This window comes from Lissotriton vulgaris, chromosome 1_1 (assembly GCF_964263255.1).
Source record: "Lissotriton vulgaris chromosome 1_1, aLisVul1.2, whole genome shotgun sequence".
Classification (NCBI taxonomy): Eukaryota; Metazoa; Chordata; class Amphibia; order Caudata; family Salamandridae; genus Lissotriton; species Lissotriton vulgaris.
The window spans coordinates 1,737,193,338-1,737,205,591 of NC_141685.1; positions in this window are offsets into that span (position 1 = coordinate 1,737,193,338).

Below are 12,254 nucleotides of genomic sequence, written 5' to 3' on the forward strand. Positions count from 1 at the left end.
AGTGACTGGGGTCACATCTTCACCCTCCATTGCAGAATCCATGCTTTTAGGTGGAAGATTCTCAGGGTTTAGATGGCCTTCTGGTTTGACAAACATGTCTTTCAATGTGCCATCTTTCTTACCCCCTACTGGTGAGCATGGCATTTACAGAGTGCACTGCTGTGGAGGCATAGAGAACCGGCTGATATTGTCAACCACCCAAGAGTACTCTCTCCGTACAGGGGTCTGGCTGGGGGCAGAAGCCGGAGGTCTGGGAGTGTTATGATTGAAAGTGGGACTCCGAAGTCACCCAGCCAAGTAACAGGTACAGTGAGTCTCACCTAGTAAGAGGGGGGAAGCGATTCCAACACTCTGATACAAAGCACCCTTATTTGTTATGTAGGCCCCCCAGTCCAAACCAGGACACAGAGACAACCCCATAGGATCACCTAGATAAGTAGCAATATACAGGGCCTCACTCCAGGCTCAGGCCTCTGCTACTTGACACAAGGGATCAGGTGTCGTGAAGAAATACCCCGGAGGGGCAAGAGTCAATTTATAAGGGACTCCTGTGGTCAAGTGTATCAGGGGGCTCAAATCCCACCAGCAACACACCCAAGAGCATAAACACCAAATTTCACCCCCAGGGACTCAAGAGAAGTCCAAAGTTCCTTGGGCCCGGAGTGTCTCCTTCACATCAAGAGTTGGGCTAAAATGTTGCAAAGAGTACCAGGTGGACTATCCTCCAACTCCCCTGGTGCAACGCCTCAGGGTGTCACAGGACCTCGCCCCTCATTCCAGGCCCAGGCCACTGAATATGGGCAGCCCCCGCCTCACCATCACTGCATTGCTCCCCTTAGGGGCTTGGTAAGGGCCCAAGACTGGCAGTCCAGGGAGCCAGAGCAGGCCCATTCTGTTCAGATAGGAGGCCCAATCAGGTCACCTCCAGATGGACAGAGTGCTGGGCCACCGCCCGCCATTGTCTTGTGCGGCTCCTCCTCATGGCAGAGTTGGGCCTGGTGATCGTCGATCCCCCGGTTCCTGCTTTTGGGCCCAATCTTGGTGGGTAGCAATGGAAAGGGCACCCTAGCTTCAAACGGGGGCTGCACAGTTGTCTGGGCAAGCTGCAGGTGTATAGTCTTCGGTCCCAGCGAGAGCCACTCCAGGTACAGTAAGGATCAGGGCAGCTACTTAGCCGGACAGCCACGGGCCAGCCCCGCTCCACCTCTCCAACTGGAACATCCACTCTCCAGTCGTTGATCCACGCTGTCTCCCAGGTCTGTCGAGGACCTGTGGGTCTCAAATCAATGCTTGTGATGAGGCCCTGCCCCCAGCGCCGCCAGGCCACAGGCCTTGCTCAACAGCTCTTACTCGGTCACCGCAGGGACCAGGGCATTCCACCTGCTGCCTCTGGAGTATCCGGCAGACCCCCAACCTCAACGCATGTCAGAGGAGGCATTTTTTGTGCTGTGTGGTATTGATCCAGAGGGGCTTGCCCAGTGGAGGAGACAGAGAGACACAAAACTGTGTCTTATTCATCCACCATCTTGGCCACGTCCCTCCAACAATTATGATTTTACAGATAATTGCACTCATGAAAGTAGAAGATTAGCCAACAAAGAACGTATAGATATATTTGAATGCTATATTTATTTAGACTTTTTGAATGCCAATGTTCAGATCTTCATCCAGATCTTCATCCACCTAGCTTATTCTATACTAGAAAAAATACTAACACATTTTACCAAGGATATTTTTCTCTTTGTTTACAAACGTTTGCTACAAATACAATGGAACTATCTGAGATTTGTGCAGCCAATACAACTTAATATTTGTTAAGTATAATCCATTAGGCTTTCTACAAGTATCCTAACAAAAAATCTACTTTTAAATTTGGTGATGAGATGTAAGTGCTCTTTATAGCAGAGTATCCCATCTGCCATCTTCATTATCTGGCTACTTTTGCTAATTCTATATATTTCTGGATGGTATTCAATATCTAAGTGTGACCACAAATCTGCCAACATTATTGCATGTGACCTCTCTCCGAAACTGTGACATATCTTGATGTACACAATAAAATGTAGTAGGCTGGAATAATCCTAATGAACAACTTTAGAAAGTTGACACATATTTGGCTTATGTAATACTATTATATCTCCTATACACGTCTTAATGTGGTGGCCAGTGTATGAGACACATTTGAAAATTTCTATTGGCTTTTTGTCACATACACAGGTATGCTGTTGCCATGATCATCAATGTTTTAGATATTAATTGCATCCAGGTGACCAAACATAAACGTGTATTCTGGAAGACTATAACTATAGTGGCTTTTTTTCAACCATACACTACCTCTTAGATTGTTGTAGAGCAATCCTCATGAAAGATATGTTGTAATATTCATGATCACTGTTTACTTTGCATTTTTGCTTTTGAACAATTCCCTGGTTGGTATGGAACTAATAATTGTGCATTAAAACATTAATGTCCAGCTTGTAATCCGTATAAAACAATAACATCTAAATGCATTCTAATGTGTAAATTATTGTCTTTAATTATTATAGTCATAAAACATTTACATTTTAAATATATAGATAGAAGAGCAAACAATCCAATTGCTAGACCCAGGGTATATTAGTCAACATTAGAAGCAATAAATAATGACAAAACATTTAAATATTTATCTGGAAGATAGCCCTCGTTTAGGGATGCCCACCATAATGGGCTGTTAGAATACATTATAGAGATTAGTCATGCTGAAGACTCGAAGTATATTTTTGGGAAAAATAACGAATTCTTGGAAATGCTCATTTTAAAAAGTCTTCTCAAATTTAATTTAGCTCCCAACATCACAATGTATATGTTTTGTAGTAAAAGTGTTGGTAAAGGAATATTTCTGGTTCATATTATTTTTTTCTGTGGTTGTTATTTTCTACAAAGAATTAAAGAAACATTAAGGTGATAAAAATGTTTTTAAAGTTTGCCTGACACATACTGACCAGGCTTCTGACTTCAGAATATTTATTGAACATTGTCCGTTAAACATGAATTACAAAATATATATTTTGGTGAATGTGGATAGTTACTTCACATCCAATCAATAAACAATTATACACCGATATAAGTTAAGCAATGTGTGTGATGGATAAATACTGATACCAAGGTATTCAGAAAGCATCCACATACATTCTTCTATTTTCTAGTAACCAAAAGTATCCCAGAACAACCCTCCCCATTCCACCCTCTTTCCCAGCAGCCAACAATCTCCTATATCTGTGAATCCTGCCCAGCCACAGTGATTCAGATAATACAGTGGATAAAGACAACTGTCAAATCAGTTGTCCCCTCAGAGATGCAATCCAGCTCGTTTGACACTGTGTAACAGGGTATGTTTGAATTGGAACCTGGAAAGTGAGATCCTGGCCCAGGAGGTAATGTTCGAAGGAGTAAGGGTCCTACAGTACATTGTAACTTTGCACTTTGCCAGAACCAAGGCCAGGTTGAGAAACTTAGTAGAAGACTTTTCAAGTTCAGGGGAGGGAACAGTCCCAGCAGCACAACCTTGGAGGAATTCATTAATGTTCCACCTGTCATGGTTGGCAAAGCCGCAAGTACTCCCAGTCAATAAGAATGAAGTAACGGGCAGTCCTAGAGCTTATTAAGCAGACCTGCGATGAAAAGTGAGCAGCAGAAGCCTGTTGCTGCATCACCCCAACATGTCTTGCTTATGTGGTCTGGCATAAGATAGTTCCAGATCAGAATATTAAATTGGATGTATTTATTATGGAAACCTCAAGACACTTTGAGAAGATATTCTAACACTGTAGCCCTTTCAGTGTAATGCAGCAGCAGTCATGTTTGCCTCCCGGAATTTGTGGAGAGAAGCCCTGGAGTCCTCCCCTTGTTGCAGGAATGGACTGGAAACCATTTTTTAGGTCTCGCCTGTCAATGCGCATGCGCATTGAGCGGAGCGAGACTATAGGGGCTTAAACAGACTTTAACTACACTGGCGATTTGATGCTGTGCCCGTGCGCTTTTAGCTCAATGCGCTTGCGCGTGCACAGCATCAAATCGCCAGCCATCTGTTGCCCAGCTTGGTGCCGCCAGCAGCTCTTCCCGCTCCACCTCCTGCTGCATCAAAGCCTTTCACGTCCGGCTGGCCGTGCTTTCAGTTTCACGGCCGCCAGGCCGTGACTCCTTATTTAACTTGTTTCTTCTCACTATCCGCCTGCTAAGCAGTGAATAATTGCTTATCCGAGTGCTGTAACTGTTTAGATTGATAACATTTTAAATTGCTGGTGCATTAATCACACGCTACGCCCTTCTCCAACCAACGAGACACATTCTCTGAGCAACTTTATAATAATTCCCTCAAACAAACATGCAATGGAATTAATAGGGCGGCAATAAGAAATGTGTTAAAAAGGCGAAACAGTTTTTTTACGTTCCTTTCGCATGATGTGAGCACCACACCTAAAGACAGGCATGCCTCCCGCCTCCCTCCCTCCCCCCCCGGGGGAGGGAGGATTCAGCTTCCAATGGTTTGACCCTCACACCTGACAGATGGCAGCTCAGCAGATGTAACACACCACAAACTGCACTCCTTTCATCATCATCTGGTCCCAGCCCCCAATACTGCATCACACAGCCCAACCCCTGCATCACTCAGGGCAACCCCAGCATCACTCAGCGCAACCCCTGCCTCACTCAGCAAAAACCCCTGCCTCACTCAGCAAAAACCCCTGCCTCACTCAGCGCAACCCCTGCATCTCTTTCTGGCCTCACCTCGACCTTGCACCTTATTTTCTTCAGGACAGTCTGGATGCTTCACGACTCCTCTGGCCTCCCTTCCCCCTCCCCCTGATCTCTTTCTTGCTCCTCTCCTCTCCAGCCTCCTTTTCCTCTATAGTCTCTTTCCACTCCCATCTCTTTTGAGTCTCTCTCTTCCACCTACTTCCTCGCCCTTATCTCATTCACCCTCTTCTCACCACCTTTCATCCTTTTCTCCTGGTCCTTCTATCAAACTCTTTATCTCTCACCCCCCTCTGTTTCCTGCCCGCTCCCCATGCTTCCCCATTTCTTCTATTTTTTGTGCCTTCTTCTCCTCTGATTGTACTCGTTTTTCGTGTCTTCTGCTCCCCTGATTGCACTTGTTTTCTTGCCTTCTGCTCCCCTGAGATCACTCGTTTTTTTCTTGCCTTCGGCTCCACCACTCCATCCATCCCCCCCACTCCATCCATCCATCCCCCCACTCCATTCATCCATCTCACTCCATCCATCCATCCATTCATCCCCACTCCCTCCATCCATCCCTCCCACTCCATCCATCCATCCATCCATCCATCCATCCATCCATCCATCCATCCATCCATCCATCCATCCATCCATCCATCCACCCCACTCCATCCATCCATCCATCCCCCCCACTCCATCCATCCATCCATCCCCCCACTCCATCCATCCATCTCACTCCATTGATCCATCCTCCCACTCCATCCATCCATCCGTCCCCCCACTCCATCCATCCATCCCCCGACTCCATCCATCCCTCCCTGCCCCACTCTCCATCCCTCCCCCGGCCCACACTCCATCCCTCCCCCGCCCCACACTCCATCCCTCCCCCACCCCACACTCTATCCCTCCCCCAGCCCACACTCCATCCCTCCCCCGGCACACACTCCATCCCTCGCCCACACTCCATCCCTCGCCCACTATGCGCTACCACAGCATCACTGAACGCTACCGCATCACTCGTCGCCGCCACAACATCATTCAGAGCCACCACAGCATCAATCTGTGCAACCATTCAACAACAACAACTTCAAATATGCTCTCTCAATGTTTCAAACTGTATTACAAATGTCACAGAAAAAGTTAATATTTCACTTCTGTTCTTGTATTTTCATCACAATAAAATACACTAAACATAATCTTCCAAAAAGTTATTTGCAAAAGTTTAAGCTATTGCCATTATAAATTACAATAACTTTTATTTAAGTATTAAATATTGGAAAAAATGCAACCCATTGTTATTTTTTATATTAATACATCTAAGTCATGTAAATACAACACATATTGCATTACAAATGCTATAGGTGTCACGTTTGCAAAAGTTAACACTATTGGCATTGTAAATGACAAAGTTATTAATTTCGTTATTTTCAAAACAAAATGATGAATACAAAATTTGTCATTTACAATACTAATACCTCTAACTTTACTAATGCGAGCCCTGTTGCATTGCAAACGTATTATTTATAACATTTTTAAAAGATTGTGATTTGTCAGATCAATACATGGAAGACAGGGGAAAACTAAACATGTACCTTTACTAATGCTATAGATGTAACATTTGCTAAATTTATAACTATTGGCATTTCAAATAACAAAATGAATACTTTTATAATTTGCAAAACATAAACAAAAATTAAAAAATATTTACATTTACCACACCAAAAGCTCAAACTTTTCTATTGCGAGCAGCAGTCATGTTTGCCTCCCGGAATTTGTGGAGAAGCCCTGGAGTCCTCCCCTTGTTGCAGGAATGGCCTGTAAACCATTTTTTTAATAAATGTGCTGTGTGTGCCTCCTGTGAAAATTGTCCGAAACACTTCATGTAGAGATAGTGCCCAGTGAAAGGTGTGGATGAGGGTGTTAACTCATTCCCTAATATGTTAATAACTCACACAAATTGACATGTTTCTTGTTTGTCTAAGTGGTTGTATTTCAAATATGTGATTGATTTTGGGTTTGTTTCACCAACACAAAAAACAAAAAAAGTAAATATCCTAGATGTCACAACATTATTCATAGTAATACATTTTACAAAATGCCAATTAGCAAAATGTGTCTATACCTAAAAAAGCATTCAGCTATGTTTAGAAATCACATCGAGCCAATTTAGTAATACTTACATACTTGCTGTGACTGTTGAAGCTGCTAAAATGAAAACACAATAACATTCTGAAACTTTAAAAATGTTAGAAAAAAATATCTTACCCTCTTGTTGCTGATACATGGCCTTCAGATCCCTAGCCAGGTCACCGGCGGCCAGTGCCAGAATATGGAGAACCACGTGGGTCAGAGAGCGTTGTACATGCTTCTTCTGTTGGGAGGACCTTCCAAGTTTTTGTAGGACAGTGAGGCAGGCCCAACTATAAAGGTTCGCCCACCGTTTTTAGGAGTGAATGTTGCAGTGCCTATGGGCTCCCTGGTATTGCACTTGTGTCGCAATGGCCCGCCCATTTTTTTATATTGATGCTGACTGATTGAAAAGACACAAGAAAATCATGTATGTGTTTAGTTTACTTACAACAAGTATATTGTTGATCTAATTTCAAATACACCATTTCTAGTGCTTATTATCTGAGAATGTATTTAATTTGGAATTTTGTTAACATTTTGGTTGGACTTAGCAAAGCAAAGCATTGAAGACACTTGAAGGTAAGTATGTGCAATGTATAATATATTTGTGCAGGTAAAATATCTTTGCACTTTCAGCACAGTTCAGGGTTAAATACCTTTTGCAATAAATGTGTGCTTCTACCTACAAATGTAAGTTGACTAATTTTTTTAATGTAATTCAAACATGTGGCCATCAGAGAATTATTTAAAATGTGGGTGTTTGTTGTACATGAATGCAACAATCCTTATCAAATTAGATAATGTTGGGTGGGCACTGCAGACTTATTATAGTGCTTTATTAAATGTTCATGTTAAACGTAAATACACAGCATTGCATCTAGGGCTAATCTTCTAAATTTTGGCATACTTTTCTTAATCATTTTACAGTGTATTTTCGGGTTCAGTTTTTTAAAAATTATTCTTCGTGAGAAAATTACAAATGTTTAAAAAATAGTTGTGAAGTAAACAAAATAAATTGTTGAATTACTAATGCACAATTAGCACATTCATATAGACTAAGAGTAGACTTGTAAAAAGTGTAAATCCTAAATGCTCTCACAGGTTAGACTTAGAGACAGGCATACATTGACAATGATAATGTGAATTGCAGACTCAGGCCCAGATGTATCATTGAAATTCGCATTTGCAAAGGCCGAAATTCACAGAATTTCGGCCTTTGCAAATGCGAATTCTCAATATGGTGTGTATTAAGCAAATGTGGTTCAAAATATGGAATCGCACAATTTGTGATTCCTTATTTTGCGATTGCATTTAAGGAATCGCACAATTTGCGATTCCTTAAATGCAATGTATCATGCAAAAAAATCTTGCTAATTGTCCCTAAGGAATCGCAAATTACCACCAACTTCAAGTTGGTGGTAAGTTGCGAATTCCTTTCAAAAAGCAATTTTTTTAAAAAACAAAAGGTGCCATGTGACACTCATACATTCCCTTAGGGCATATATGTGTGCCATATGCGCACACATGTCATTTTCAGGGGTGCAGCAGGATGTCCTTTGGACACCCCTGCACCCTTGAAAATATTCTCAATTTGCGATTAGCTAATTGCTAATCGCACATTCCCCCTTCATTCCTATGGGCCTCCTGGCCCATAGAAATGAATGGGAAATTATTCCTGAATTGCGATTAGCAATTTGCTAATCGCAATTAAGGAATTGTAAGAAATCGCTAAAAAGAGGCTGATTTCTACATACATACCATTTTGCGATTTCTAAATAGCGATTCCTTAAAAATCGATATTTAGAAATCGCAAAACGGTACTATGATACATATGGCCCTCAGTTTTGCTACTACAGAAATTAGTTGCATCATGTATGTTTATTATTTAGAAACTTCAGTGGAGCTTTTGAACACGTGAACATCACATACAATCTTTTAGTGTGATTTATTTTAACAAACTACATACATGTAATATGTTGTTCACATTGCCCTGTGATCCTTTTCTAATATAAATTGAAAATCACATTTACATGTATTATATAATTTTATGTAAGAAAATCTTTAGAAAAACTAACAACATTACAGTATTTTCTTGGATTTAACAATGTCCTTTGAAGATGTCTAAATAAGCAATTTTCGAAGGCTGAATATTTTATAGTGTAATATTTTGAATTGCAGGATAAACCTGCCACTTTATAGTCATTATAATAAAGATAGTTATCCCAAAAATTTAATTTGAACAATATGCTGTAAAATTACACGTGGCAAAGGCCTAACTATATAACTATGACATAATATGAGATTTTCTTTCGTCACATTGATCCTAATTCACATATTTTGATAATCTTTTCTTAAAAAAGGTGCGATGTCTTTCAAGGTGTACACCTTACCTGACTTTCTACTGGACGAAACAACTCACTGTAGTTGGCCAAGCCCTGTCAGCAAGGACAGTGACATTGAGGGCCCTGTCACCTCTACTCTTAGACATGGGGGTTCAAGAGTAGCAACTGTTGGTAAGGAGTGGCTTAGGTGGAGTTTAGGAGGCAAGTAGCAAAATAGTAGCCAAAAGTGTGTACACCAACATCAATGTATGTGTAAACAAGAACAACATAAAATGTACGTCACAAATCTTTTTAATCAATGAGAGTTTTTTGACAGTCAAAAATAGAATGATGCACTACACTTATTAGTCTGTCCTGAAACCTACACAAACCTACATGAATGACTTGCTGTTGCCTATCAATATGGTGGCCCGCAGTGATGAAATTGATGAAAGGCTGATTTTGCGTTATACACAAATGACTATAACTTTGCACCTCATCTAGGTAGTTCATAAATCAGCCATTTTCTGTGCAAAGTTTTCACGCACCACAAAAAATACAATTATGATGGACTTTTTTTTTTTCACAACCAATTTTATTGAGCAAGTAGGCAATAAAATTGTGGCACCCCACAGTTCGGAGATCACCACCAACAGTACAGGTACAGTATATCAAATGAGTAGCAAATGTTCAAGCAGGCACCGAAAATAGGCTCAATATGAATAAACCCCCAACCCACCCTACCCCACAACCCCCGTCTCCCCCAACTCCCAGAAACTCCCCCCCACCCCCCCACCCCACGCACGTGTACATATAGCAGCAGATAAAGGGTGTAGGTGTAGTGCGACAGGAGTGTCGCAGAATCGGGCCAACAATGTCCGTACAATCAAATGTCCTCTTCTCGCTCCGCTGGGGGATCCAGTGACAGACCCCGGTAGTCGGCCCACCGCTTCCAAATTTTGTAGTGTTTGCGTGGGCAGCCCCTCGCCTCAAAGATCGGCTTTTCAAGGCCCATGTAATAGTCCAATCCAGCTTTCCACGCAGACAGGGGAGGGGCCCTTACACCCTTCCACGCCCGGGCTAGGTCCCACTTGGCAACAACAAGCCCCAAAAGCAGCAGATGACGTTTATAGATGTTCCCACCAATGCCCTCCATAACATGCAGCAACCCCAGCCGATGGGTGCGGGGAAGGTCCCAGCCTAGGACCTCAGATAGACAGCTCCATACGCCTCTCCAAAAGCCAGACAACCGACCACACGACCACACAGTATGTAACAGGGATCCAGGCACCGCCCCACAGCGCAGACATTCCGGGGATTCAATCAACCCAGCTCTCCATAGTCGTTCACGGGTGTAGTAGGCCCGGTGCAGGTACTTGAATTGGATGAGCCGGAGCCGTACAGCAATGGCGGTCCCACGCGGGGACTCTAACCCCCTCCCTCCAATCGTCCTCATCTAGGGGGCCTACATCCACCTCCCAAGCCGCCCGAAGGGAGTGCAGGGTAGAGGAGCAATGGATAACCAGCGTCTGGTATATCCGGGATACCTTCCTATCCCCCAGGTCTCCCATAAAGACCTTCGCCTCGACTGGGCTGAACTCTGGTAGGGAGTCCAGGTTGGCAATGCTCGGGGTAAGGGCATGGCGCAGCTGCAGATAACGGAAAAACTGGGACTGAGGCATTTGGAACTCCGTGCGGAGTTCCTCGAATGATTTGAGGGTAGTGCCGGACATGACCTGGCCCAGTAGCGAGATACCTATCGCCTCCCAGCCCTCAAAACCGGCCAGGGTCGAAAGTTCCGGGAGCAGACCATTATGCCAGAGCGGCGTCTCAGCCGTCAACTTGCCCCACCAACCCATGCGGCGTAGGGCCTGTCTCCACACTGCAAAGACCACTCTGGTAACCGACGGTAGTGCACGACGCAGACGGGCTGAGTATAGAATGGTGTGTAGTGTGTTATCGCCCATAAGCGACCGCTCCAATGCATACGCCGGGTCCCCCCTGTCGCTGTACCACCACTCATTAAGAACAAGCAGTTGGGAAGCCTGGTAGTAGGATAGGAGGTCAGAGGTGGCCAGGCCCCCGCAATAGGTAGACAGGAAGCATGTTTTCAACGCCACTCTGGCCGCTCCACCGGCCCACAGAAAACGACCCAGCGTCGAGTTAACCTGGCGAAACCACTGCGGGCCGATAGGGTAAGGGAAGTTCTGTAGCTGGTACAACAGGCGTGGAAGCGCCACCATTTTGAAGATGGCCGATCTTCCAAATATAGTGAGGGGCATCCTGGACCAAGTCTTGACATCGGCCTGGACCTGTTCCCACACCGGCAGGACGCCACGATCCCAAGCCACGGCGGGCGACTCCGAGAGAAAGACGCCAAGGTATTTCAGCCCATCCGTTGCAACTCGCAGTCCTGCAGCCCAGGGGTCTGCCACGGCCCTGCCACCCAGCACCCATAAGGTCGATTTGTGAAGGTTGAGCCGAAGGCCGGAGATCTCGCCAAATATGCGCATGACCTCCAGATCCCGGGGACCCGAGCGTTGCAGGTCAGTGAGGAAAAAGAGGATATCATCCGCATATAATGCGATTCTATCTACCAATTCACCACTCCACACAAACCCGCGTATCTGGGCATCAGCTCGCACCCGAGATGCCAGGGGCTCCATCGCCAGGGCAAACAGGTATGGGGACAGTGGGCAACCCTGTCGGGTACCCCGACCAATCGGAAAGCGCCCGGACGTGGCCCCGGCCACCCGAACCGAGGCCGTGACATTGGTGTACAGTAGTTTCAGATACGATAGGAACACTGGACCAAGGTTAAGGCGGGGCAAGAGTGTAAACAAGTATGCCCAACTCACAGAGTCAAAGGCCTTGTCCATATCCGCTAGTAGGAGTGTCGCCTGCTCATCCCGAGCCCCCATGGCATCAACCGCCGCCTGCGCCCGCCGGATATTATGGCGAGTTGCCCTACGGGGCATGAACCCGGCCTGGTCAGGGTGGACCAGGTCCGTAATATAGGGCAGCAGGCGGTTCGCCAAGGCCTTTGCCAAGATTTTAGCCTCTATGTTTAAAAGCGAAATGGGCCGG